This window comes from Macaca nemestrina, chromosome 5, assembly GCF_043159975.1.
Source record: "Macaca nemestrina isolate mMacNem1 chromosome 5, mMacNem.hap1, whole genome shotgun sequence".
In the NCBI taxonomy this organism is placed as follows: domain Eukaryota; kingdom Metazoa; phylum Chordata; class Mammalia; order Primates; family Cercopithecidae; genus Macaca; species Macaca nemestrina.
This window is the reverse complement of record NC_092129.1, coordinates 111316447-111328852: the sequence shown is the minus strand read 5'-3', so window position 1 is coordinate 111328852 and position 12406 is coordinate 111316447. Positions and strand designations below refer to the sequence as shown.

Below are 12406 nucleotides of genomic sequence, written 5' to 3'. Positions count from 1 at the left end.
AGAGTTATCCCTGAGGGATTCCAGTCCCAGCCTCACTCCACACAAGTAAAAGAAGAAAAAAAGAGGAGATCATGATCACTCCCCATTTCAGATCTACTGGGAAAAAAGGAGGGGCTAATGTTTCAATCAGACAGGAAATTACAGTCTTAAAATGGACTCACTTTAAATAATCTAAAGTGACCCATATCTGTCCAAGATGTCTAAGATGTTAATCTGTCCAAGATGTTGTTAAGTTATAAGAAAAAGAGATTCATCTGAGTATGGTTGCAGTAAGTGACTGGAGAAAAATAGAATGGTTTCATATTCACTTCCCACTGAGTTTAGACTGTCGGAGAAACCAGTCACAGCTGTGACCCTGTTGGAAAACTGTTGTGCAAAGATGAATGTGGATGCTGAAAAAGATGAATGTGAGAAAACAGATGTAACAGAACTAGGTTTGAAAGCATGTACAGAATGATTTGAATCTCCTAAGAAAATATAGAACAATATTCAAAAATTTGAGAAAGGAAAAAAAAAGACGAGTGCAGTTTTGTTGCCCAAGAGATATATTTCTCTCTCATTACTAGAAAAATACCAAAAATGGAGGAGCATGGAAATTTATTTTTGATGTTCTTATCTCAGACCCTGAATTTCTCAGAAGAAAATCTCTCGCTAAATAAAAAGAACACACAGGAATGCTGTACTCCTTTTGATGAAAAAAGCAAATTATCAATAATTGAATTCATTTTCCAAGAATGATACTCCCAGCCTAAGAGACATATGAACTGTGGCTGGGATGTATTACCAAATACTTTAGCAATGGGGGGCAGTCAATGGGCTGTCTTAGGACCAAATCTTGGTGATCTTCATGCTGTCAAAGCCATTACTACTTTAGTGACTTTGAATGAATGTCTCAAGTAATCAAACAGGCTCCTGGATGTGGTTGAACACCAGAGAGCAGGGTATGTTAGCCTTTTGGATAAACACCAGGAGGCTGGTTGAAAAGATGTCTGAATATATAGACTATAACAATAGATTGATCTGGAGGGCTCTGGCTAGGGTACCTGCTATAGATAGAATGCTTGTGTCATGAGGGAAGAAATTTCATGAATGAGATTAGTGCCCTTATAAAGGGCTGAAGAGAACAGAGTTCTTTTTGTCATATGAGGACACAGCATGGGAGATAAATTGCCTGGTCCCACAAGAAAATAGTCTCTCATCCTGTTAGGAAAGAAGAAAATCTTGAAATTCTCCCTGGTGATGGACACTTGGTAGAAGAGGGCTTGTCTGTGATCTGACAGCACCAGCCTCTCCGGAGTACAGGAAGAGCCTGTAGTGCTCACAGCCTGAATCCCTCTATCCAAGAAACCCATGTAGAAATGCAAAGGGTGTTATAAAACAAGAGAGAGATTTTCTTAGCCAAGTTTTTTATTCCTAGGCTGTTGAAGAAGTGAGCAACATATTATGAATTCTGATTGGAAGATCAGCCCAAACTGTTTTTCAAAATTAAATCCTATGCAGCTTTCTTTAAGGCAAAGATAACTTCTCAGTGCCTGATGAAGCCATAGATGGCTTGAGCAGTCTACTATGGGAAAGTGAAGAGCTCAGAGGGTCCTTGGTCAAGTTTTCTGACCAGGTAAATTTCTGGAATTCTGTCAAGGCCATTGAAAGAATAGAACTTTTTCAGAAAAGCAAAACTAAGGTTGAATTTCCCACCAATAGAGTATGGAGGATAAAAGCCTGTGAAGTTGGAGTAACACAAAATATTAAAATGTGACATTTCTCCCATCTGAGTTTCATGGAGCAAATTCACATTTAAATGTATATATTACATAAATATATCTCTAATCAAAGACTACTCTTTGATACAAAAATATTTCTGTAATATTTGGAAAATGTGGATTTAAAAAGACAAAAATCTCTGCACAATCTTGCCACTAAAACTTTTGGCTATTAATGACTACTTCATATATCACCTCAACTGAAAAAGACATTCTAATGGATCAGATAACATTAAATACCTCTTGAAACAAAAAGTATTAGAGTTGCTTTAGGTTTAATATACTTGCACTTATTGCTCCAAATTTTATAATTTAAATGCCATCTATATATTCTGATGACTCCTAGCCTCACCCCTGAGCTCAGTACATCCAGTTGCCTGCTTGATATCTCCACTTAATGTCCACAAGTCAAACTTTATATGCACAAATCTCCTGCCCACTTGAATTCTTCACCTTAACTAATGAGACTTCCATTACTCAGTGGGTCAAGCAAGCAGGAATTTTAGGAATCACTTGATGGTGCCTGATCACTCATGCTTCATAAAAAGCCTATCCAAGGACTGTTGGCTGTGGGCACAAGATAAATTTCAATTTCATCCACTTTTCCCCAGTTCACTGCCTCACCTTAGTCCCCACCTACTTTGTCGCTCCTCTGGACCACGGCATGGGCCTCCTAATTTGCTTCTCTTCTTCCTCATCTGCTGCTTTCTAACATCATCCAGTATGCTCCTACCACATAATGTTTTATTTTGGTTCCTCTGGGTTTTCACTTTATTTACTATCTTCTAATAATACTTTTCATACCTGTTATCCTCTGCCTAACTTATACTTTGAATTACAGAAATATCACATGCCCAGAGAGATCCCAACAGACTCCTAATCTAGACCAGATTCCCTTCATGTGACATTCCCTGAAAAAGCCTAGTGCATTCCCTTCACAGTATTTATCAAAGTTTATCCATTTACTCAAGTTATTTTTCCCATTATGTCCTAACTTCTGTGTTATTTACTTCAGCATGGTGTTAGCAAAGTGCTCAATAAATATTTATTGCATAAATGAGATGATGCTGCTCCTCCTAGAGATCACACTGGAATAATGCCGCAAGGGAATTTAGAAACCGTCTATTTCAACCCCTTCATTTTAGGGGTGTGGAAACCAGCAGCTATCAAGTGCCTTTCTCAAGGCTACGCAAATGGCCAAGTAGCAAAACCAGAATTTCTGATTTTTGCCTTTGCATCTCCTCCAATGCCACTTAAGAGTAACAAATTTCAAACCTTAATTTAACACTCATTCACTTTTTTTCCAGTCATTAATTGAGTGCCTACCATATAGACACTGAGACCACAATGAAGAAGATAACCACTGACCCTGTGGAACTTTTAGCTAATGGAAATCAATTCCTGAGTCTTCATGTAATATTGGATGCTCAGCATTATTTATCAGGATTCATTAATTGATATTTCATAGGAATTTAAGAATGTTTTCTCAAGGAAAAGCTCATTATTCTGATTGAATTCAAGAAAATATTTGTTATGAGAAAGAAATATTTTCTAGAAATGAGTCTAGTGATATGAAACTACATGAAACTAACAGTATCTTATTAAGACCAATAGCCAAGTTCATTTTTAATGTCCTTATCCTACAAATCAACAAAACTTCTCAGTGAAAAGAGGAATATTGATCAATCACTTGAATGTTTCACTAAATCCAAATCTTTTGTATCACAATGAAAAAGTATTTAATGTTTGGATGGTTTAATTTATCTTTATCTCTATGGGCTTTTTCTGTCATTTAAGCCACTAACGTTTTTTAGTTTAGTTTTTTGGTTTTGGGTGTTTTCTTTCTCTTTTTTTTGGAAAAGTCATTGCGTTCTCTCTTGGTCTTCTGCTTTCAACTATCAGGTTGCCAATTCAATTACTCACAAACCCCTCTGAAAAATATTTTGAAATTTACTTTTTGTTTATATAACATCTTATTTTCTGACATTTGTCTTTCCTTTAAGGAAAAAATATTTTATAGACTTTGCAACATGACTCTTTTGCAAGGAAATATTACTAAAATTATAACTACTGTAAGATTTTTTTAACTTTTTTAAATTATAAAAAGGCAATATACTGTATTCTGAAAAATTCCAATTTTAATGACTGCTAATTCCATTGAACAGCAAAATATTTGTGCATTAGATGAATTTAAACAGGAATAAAGAGTGTGTGTTCTGTTCTATGAACATTATATATTACATATATAGTAACACTAATTACATATCTAAAGACTTTAACTAGGCAGTGTTACATCTACAAATACCTAACAAACTAAGATATTTATTTATTTAAAAAAAAAAAAACTTTTTGAACTGAATCCAAAAAGCTGAAGTGCATGATACTAGAAATAGGTAGCATTGGTGGATAGTGGGGATAGAGTAATGAGGTAGATTTTTCAACAACAACAACAAAAATGTTAACTAGATAGGAAGATTTACCTGTTTTTAAATAGAGAAAAAGAAGCATGGACATTTAAAGTTGGGCAGGGGGCATAAAACACTCTATTCCATTTTGTCACGCAGGACTCAGTTGGCCTACTTTAGCACATGCATTGCAGAATCCCCATGTGGGAAACTCATGGTGAACTGCTTATTTAACATTTTTGGTGATATAATCCCTAAAAGTAGAAAGAAGCACAAAGATTCATGGGTGTGCTGCTACTGGTGTCACAGCATCAAAAGGAATTAAGGAGGAAAACCAGCTGCTAGAATTTGAATTAGAAAAAGAAACCACTGCAGATTGTTTATAGAAGCACAGATGGCTAAAGGGAAAACAGTGTTCTCAGAGCCAGCTTGCCAGGAGAAACACTGGCAGGACACAGTTGCACTCTGTTAACATTCCCCTCCAATTTGGAAGAGTCCTAATTTCACTGCTGGACAATGATATTTGACACTTTTCATATATGACTTGTATACAGAGTACAACAATAAAAGTTTAAACTGCAAAACATCTGGAGAGAGAAAAAAGCAGCTCTCCTAGCAGGAGGTCAGGGCACACAATGACCTTTTGGAGCCCTCTAAAGAATTACGGAAGCTTAGGAATGGCCAAACATGGAAGGGACCGCCAAGCATGACAAACACATAATTTAAAAAGCATGGTCAGATTCAGGGTTATAAAAAAATAAAATCATAGAAAAGGAATCCACTTGTAGACAATTTATGATAATCATCTATCAAAAATGAGATTAAGAGTTCACATTGCAATTTAAATGAATATAAAAAACAGTCTAGGAACAATTTGAACAAGTTTATATAATTGTTCATACAGAGGCACACAACTGAATACACAGTGTAGTTTATATAACTCTATTTTGGCTTTAATCTCTTGAATTTTGCACTGAAAGAAAACTTAACACAATAAAAATAATACATCATAACCTCATTCTGCTTCCTAACATAGGAAAGATTTTCATATCACACAATGGCCTGATCCAGAGATAGATACATAGATTGAGAAGAGAATAGGGTTGAGATAATTCTTAAAGATTTCTGTATTTATTTAACTTCCTAGAGTTGCTTAAGAGTCCTGATCTCTGAGTTCGAGTATACAGCCCTGTACATACACATACGATACCCACCCAGAGTCCAGAACAATCTTCCAGCTGAGCACCAGGCACAAGAGGGTTTGCTTTCTGACAGTGATTGCTTTTCCCAACTTCAATCTAAATATAAATAAAAGAATGTGGAAAGATATAAAATGTGACTTACTCATCATGTTCTCCCACTTTTATATTAAGAGAAGACTCAAATCAATCTATATTATTTAATTATGTCAAAACTTCATTATTGAACTATGTTAATAAAATGTATATCTGGAAAACTAGACACAAAAAAAATAGCTTCAGAAAATTAAATACCAGGGTGAAAATTAGCACATATACCTCCACATTGATTTTCAAGGATGATGCAAATTTCCACTGCTCAGACTTTCTTTTAATGCATACACGAAATTATCTGTGAATCAGTTTTCTTTGACTTTACCTAGCAATGAGCTTGTTCATTCTCAAGTTCTATATCTGTGATGCCAAACATTCAAGTAAAGACCAAATAATTCATCTGGATTTCCAGGGGTTACTCTCTTCTCTCTTCAGTCTTCTATCTGCCATATTTTTACCTTTCATTTCCTCTTCTGAAACTGAGACAAAACACTACAGGGCAGTGATTCTCAATGTGTGTTCCAAACTATCAGTCACCATCACCTGACTAAAGTGTCTGATAGTCAACAAGAAGACTTGCAGCCTTTCAAGCATATCACTTTGACCACCATCTAAGACAGGCGTAACTAGAGAAAGGCTACATGCAGTCAGACCCATCAGGAGGAAGTGATAATTGTCTAGGCAAGAATTGGGGCTGTGGTAATAGGGATGAAACAATGAAAAATATTTAGGAGTTAAAAATGGCAGGACTTACGATGTGCTGAATATTATGGAGTAGAATAGGGAGAGTGAAGCAGTTTTGTTTTTGTGACTAAGGGCAGGGTTTAGAGCCTCGGCTATATGACTTGTCAGCTACCTGACCTTAAGCAAGTTATTTTCCTCACTAAGCCTCAAGTTCTTCATCAGAAATAATGTTAGCATCCTAGGATTGTATGAGGGTTAAATGAGATCATATATGATGGAGATTAGCACAGAGCTTGGCACACAGCAAGAGGTCAATACATCCTAGCAGGTTTAAGATTGCTCTAGATGTCTAGCCTAAATGGGAAAAAAAGGAATAAAAAAGGAAGGAAGGAAGGAAGGAAGGAAGGAGGAGAGTGGTAGGAAAACAGAGGATTGGTGTGAACAAGTTTTTGGAAATTAAATTTCAGATTATTCATTATTAAAAAGTCATCTTTATTTTTCCATGTTCTTTTTTCAAAAATTGTTATTGATGCATAATAGATGTACATATGATGATATAATACATTAATATAATATGTAAAGATCAAATCAGGATAATTGAGATATCCATTATCTTAAATATCTGTCTTTTCTGTACGCTAGACACATTCAAAGTATTCCCCTCTATGTTTTGAAATGTACAATAGAGTTTTGTAAACTATAGTCATTCTACTGATCTATCAAACACTAATTATTTCTTCTAACTATACATTTCTACCAATTAATCAGCCTATCTTTGTCCCCCACCCCCACCCCCACTCACCTCCACTTTACCCTTCCCAGGCTCTGGTAATGAGCAATCTACTCTTTATCTTCATGAGATCCATTTTTTCAACTCCCGTGTACGTGTGAAAATGTGGTATTTGTCTTTCTGTTATTGGCTTGTTTCACTTAACATAATACCTCCAATTCCATCCATGTTGCTGTGAATGACAGAATTTCATTCTTTCTTATGGCTAAATATATTTCATTGTGTGTGTGTGTGTGTGTGTGTGTGTGTGTGTGTGTATTATTTATCCATTTATAGAAATTTATATATAGAATGTATATATTCTTTATTTATCCATTTATAGAAATTTAGGTTGATTCCTTATCTTGGCTACTGTGATAGTGCTGCAATAAACATTGGAGTGCAGATATCTCTTCAATATATTGATTCCTTTCTTTTGGATATATACTCAGCAGTGAAAATGCTAGGCCATATGGTATATCTTCTTTTAGTTTTTTGAGAAACCACTACACTGTTTTTAATAGTGGCTGAAATAATTTACCTTCCCACCAACAGTGGACATGGGTTCCCTTTTCTGCACATCCTTACCTGCATCCATTATTCCCTATTTGATAAAAGCCATTTAACTGCAAATGATATCTCACTGCAGATTTGATTTGTATTTTTCTAACGATTAGTGATGTTGAGCACTTTTCATATACCTGTTAGCCATTTTTATGTCTTCTTTTGAGAAATGTCTATTCAGGTCTTTTGCCCTGCTTTTAATTGGTTTGTTTTTTGTGATGTGATGGTTTGGTTTTCTTGTTTTTGCTTTTGAGTTGTTTGAGGTCCTTATAGATTCTCTTTATAAATTCCTTGTCATCTGGATAGTTTGTAAATATTTTCTCCAATTCTGGAAATTATCTTTTCACTTTGCTGGCAGTTTCCTTTGCTATGCAGAAGCTTTCTAACTTGATGTAATCCTAATTATCTATTTTCAGTTTTTATCTATTGTCAGTTTTGTTGTCAGAACCTTTGAGGTTTTACACACAAAAAAAATCTTTGCTCAAACCAATGTCCTGTAGCATTACCTCAATGTTTTCCTCTAGTAGTTTCATAGTTTCAGGTCGAAGATTTAAGTCTTTAATCTGTTGTGATTTGTTTTTTACTTATGGTGAGATAGGAGTCTAGTTTCATTCTTCTGCATATGGTTATTTACCTTTTCCCAGCACTATTTATTGAAGAAACAATCCTTTCCCATTTTATGTTCTTAGTGCCTTTGTCAAAAATGAGTTCACTGTAGGTATGTGGATTTATATATGGGTTCTCGCTTCTATTCAACTGGTCTATGTGTCTGTTGTTATGCCAATACGATGCCAATTCTGTGAAGAATGTCATTAGTATTTTGATAGAGATTGTACTGATTCTGTAAATAGCCTTGCGCAGTATTCTTATTTCAATAATATTAGTTTTTCCAATCCATGAGCATAAAATATATTTTCCTTTCTTGTGTCCTACTCAATTTCTTTCATGAGTGGTTATACATTTTCTCGTATAAATGTTTCACTTTTTTTGGTTGATTCTTAGCTCTTTTATATCCTTTGCAGCTACTATAAGTGAGATAGATTTCTTGATTTCCTTTTCAGATTCTTCACTATTGACATATATAAATACTACTGATTTTTTGGTCAATTTTGTATCTGGTAACTTTACTGAATTTGCTTATTAGTTCTAACAGGTTTTTGATGAATAGTTTAGGTTTTCTTAGTATAAGATCATGTTGTCTGTGAACAAGCCTACTTTGACTTCTTTCTTTCCAATTGGATACTCTTTCTTTCTCTTGTCTAATTGCTCTGGCCAGAGCTTCCAGTATTACACTGAATAACAGTGATGAAAGTAAGCATCCTTCTTGTTTCAGATCTTAAAGGAAAGACTTTCAATTTTTCCCCATTAGATACAATCTTTGCTGTTGGTTGGTCATATATGGTCTTTATTATTTTGAGGTATATTCTTTCTATGCCTAGCTTACGAGGGTTTTCATTATAAAGGGAAGGTAAATTTTATTAAATGCTTTTTCATATCTGCACCTATTGAACTGATCATATGTTTTTTGTTCTTGCTGCTGTTAATGTAATGTTTTATGGGTTTTTTTTTATTTGTTTATGTTGCAATATCCTTGTATCCCTGAGATGAATCCCATGTAATCATGGTAAATTATCTTTTAAATGTGCTATTGAATTTGGTTTGCCAGTATTTTGTTGAGGATTTTTGCATCTGTGTTCATCAGGGATATTGGCCTGTAGTTTTCTCTTTTAGTTGCGTATTTGTCTGGTTTTGGTACCAAGGCAATCCTGACCTCATAGAACGAGTTTGGAAGTATTCCCTCCACTTCAATTTTTTTTGAAGTTTGAGTAGAATTGGTATTAGTTCTTTAAATTTTTGGTAAAATTCAGCAGTGAGGCCATCAGTTTCTGGACTTTCCTTTGATGTAAGACTTTTTTACAGCTTCAATCTTATTATGCATTAATTTGTTGAGATTTTCCTTTTCTTCATGGTTCAATCTTGGTAGGTTGTATGGATCTGGGAATTTATCCATTTCTTCTAGGGTTTCTAATTTGTTGGCATAGAGTTGCTCATCATAGTCTCTAATGATTCTGTTTATTTCTGTGGTCTCAGTTGCTATGTTTCCCTTTTCATTTCTGATTTTATTTATTTGGACCTTCTCTCTTTTTTTCTTAATCTAGCTAAAATTTTGTCACTTTTGTTTATCTTTTCAAAAATCAATTTTTGCTTCTGTTAGTCTTATATTTTTTTCTAGTCTCAATTTTTAAATTAATGTTTCATTTTTATTATACTTTTCCTTCTACTAATTTTATGTTTGGTTTGCTCTTGCTTTTCTACTTCTTTGAGACGTATGCTTGAGTTTTTATATGAAGCCTTTCTATTGTTTTAATGTAGTTACTTATTGCTATAAACTTACCTCAGTACTGCTTTTGCTATATCCTATATATTTGGGTATGTTATAATTCAATTTTCATTTGTTTCAATAAATTTTTAAATTTTCTCCTTACTTTCTTCATTAACTCATTTGGTTATTCAGGAACATGTGTTTAATTTCCATGTTTTTATGTAGTTTCTGAGGTTCCTCTTGTTATTCATTTTTAGTTTTATTCCAGTGTGGTCAAAGAAGATATTTGATATTATTTGTCTGTTTTTGAATTTATTGGGACTTCTTTAGTGGACTAAGATATAGTCTATTCTAGAGAATGTTTCATGTGCTGATGAAAAGAATGTGTTGGGTGAAAAGTTCGGCAAATATAAGTTAGGCCTGTTTGCTCCATTGTGTAGTTTAACTCCAAAGTTTCTTCATCAATTTTCTGTCTAGATTATCTGTCCATTATTGAGAGTGAGGTGATGAGGTCCCTGATATTATTGTATTGCCATCTATCTCTCCCTTTACATCTATTCATGTTTGCTTTAAATACTTGGGAGCTCCAGTGGTGGGTGCATAGATATTTTGGAATCGTTACATCCACTTCCTGAATTGACCCCTTTATCATTATATAGTAACCTTTTCTCTTTTTGTACTTTTTGAGTTACAGTCTATTTTATCCCAGTATAATTACTCCTGCTCTTGTTTGGTTTCCAGTTGCATGTAATATCATTTTTCATCCCTTCACTTTAAGGCTATTTGTGTTTCTATAGGAGAAATGGGTTTCTTGTAGGTATCATATTGTTGGGTCATATTTCTTTATTCATTCTGTCTTTATTCTCCTACGCCTTTTAATTGGAGAATTGAGTCCATTCACATTCAGTGTTATTACCGATATTAAGGACTTACTACTGCCATTTTGTTGCTTGTTTCTGGTTGTTTTGCAACTCCTGTATTTTTATATTCCTTTGTTTCTATTTTCTTTTGTGGTTCTCTGCTCTTGTGGCTTGATGTGTTGCTTGCTTGTTATTTTTAGTGGATCCATTATAGGATTTTGCATTGTGGTTACCATGGGGCTTACAAAGAACATCTTATCAATATAACAAGTTATTTTAAAGAAATGATAACTTATCTTAGATCACAAAGAAAAGACAAGAAACAAAAAGTAAAAAACAAAACAAAACAAAAACTCTGTACTTTAACTCCATCCTCCCCATATTCTAACTTTTTGTTGTCTCAATTTATATATTTTTATATTGCCTATCTCTTAACAGGTTGCTGTAGCTGTTATTGTTTTTGATAGATTTGTCTTTTGGGCTTCATATTAAAGTTATGAGTTAACTGCATACCACAATTACAGTATTAGATTATTCTGGGCTTGTCCCTGTATTTAATTTTATCATTGGGTTTTATACCTTTAAATGTTTGCTTGTTTTGCACATTTAATGCTTTTCTCCCCTTTGGATTGCATAATTCTCTTTAGCATTTCTTGTCAGATGAATCTGGTGGTAGTGAATTCTGTTTTTGTTTGTCTGGGAAGAACTTTATCTCTCTTTCACATTTGAAGAATAGTCTTGCTGGACACAGTATTCTTGGATGGCAGTTTCTTACTTTCAGCACTGAAAATGCTGTTCCATGCCCTCCTGACCTGTATAGTTGGGTTTTTGTTTTTGTTTTGTTTTGTTTTGTTTTGTTTTTTTGAAACATCTGTTACCAGATGAATTGGAGCTCCTTTATTTATGTGGTATTTGCTTCCTTTTTCTTTCTGCTTTTAGGATCCTTTCTTTGACTTGACCTTTGACAGTTTGATTATTATATGCCTTAAGGTAGTCTTATTTGAGTCAAATCTCTTTGGTGTTCTCTGCCCTTCTATCTGTACCCGGATATTTAGATCTTTCTCAATTTTGGAATGTTTTCTGTTATTATTTATATGAAAAAGTTTTGCTGTTGCTGAACTCCTTTTTGAACATCAACATTTCTTAAATTTGATCCTTTTAAGTAATTTTCTGTATCTCATATATAATCTTCATTATTTTATTCCTCTGTATTTTAGAATAGCCTGTCTTCAAGCTCACTAATTATTCTGCTTGATCAATTTTGTTGTAGAAATCCTATAATAAATTTTTCATCTCAGTAAATGTATTTCTAAGTTCCAAGATTTGTTTTTCTAAATTATTTTAATCTCTTTATTAAATTTCTCTAAGTTTCTGACTTGATTTCTTTCTGTGGTATCTTAGAGATCACTGAGTTTCCTTAAAAGTGTCATTTTCAATTCCTGATCAGACAACTCACATATCACTATCTTATTAGGGTGAGTCATTTCTTTTTGTCCATTTGAGGAGTCATGGTTCCCTATTTGCTGTTGTTTCTTGTGGATATATTTCTATGTCTTTGCATTAAAGAATTATTTATGCCAGTCTTCTATGTCTGGCTCATATTGGTTATTACTGAATATGCTTAGAGTTTTTTTGTAATTTACCTATCAAATATCATTTTTTCTGGTAAGTTGCTGTCTTTCTTCAGCACTAGATGGCACCTTAAGTCCAGGTTTCCCTCAGCTCTAGTAAATGATAAGAGCATTGCCC

General features: G+C 34.0%; 1 long non-coding RNA gene across 4 annotated transcripts in view; it reads right to left on the bottom strand.

Annotated features, from left to right (window-relative positions):
• Positions 1-12406, bottom strand: part of LOC105479443 (uncharacterized) — a 311459-nt gene that overhangs the window by 283769 nt on the left and 15284 nt on the right. For 3 of the 4 annotated variants that reach the window (XR_011623107.1, XR_011623106.1, XR_011623108.1), the window contains one exon: positions 5380-5463. The exons of the other annotated variant lie outside the window; for it this stretch is intronic. This is a non-coding gene — a long non-coding RNA (uncharacterized lncRNA). The remainder of the gene's footprint in view (positions 1-5379; positions 5464-12406) is intronic. 4 annotated transcript variants of the gene reach the window in all.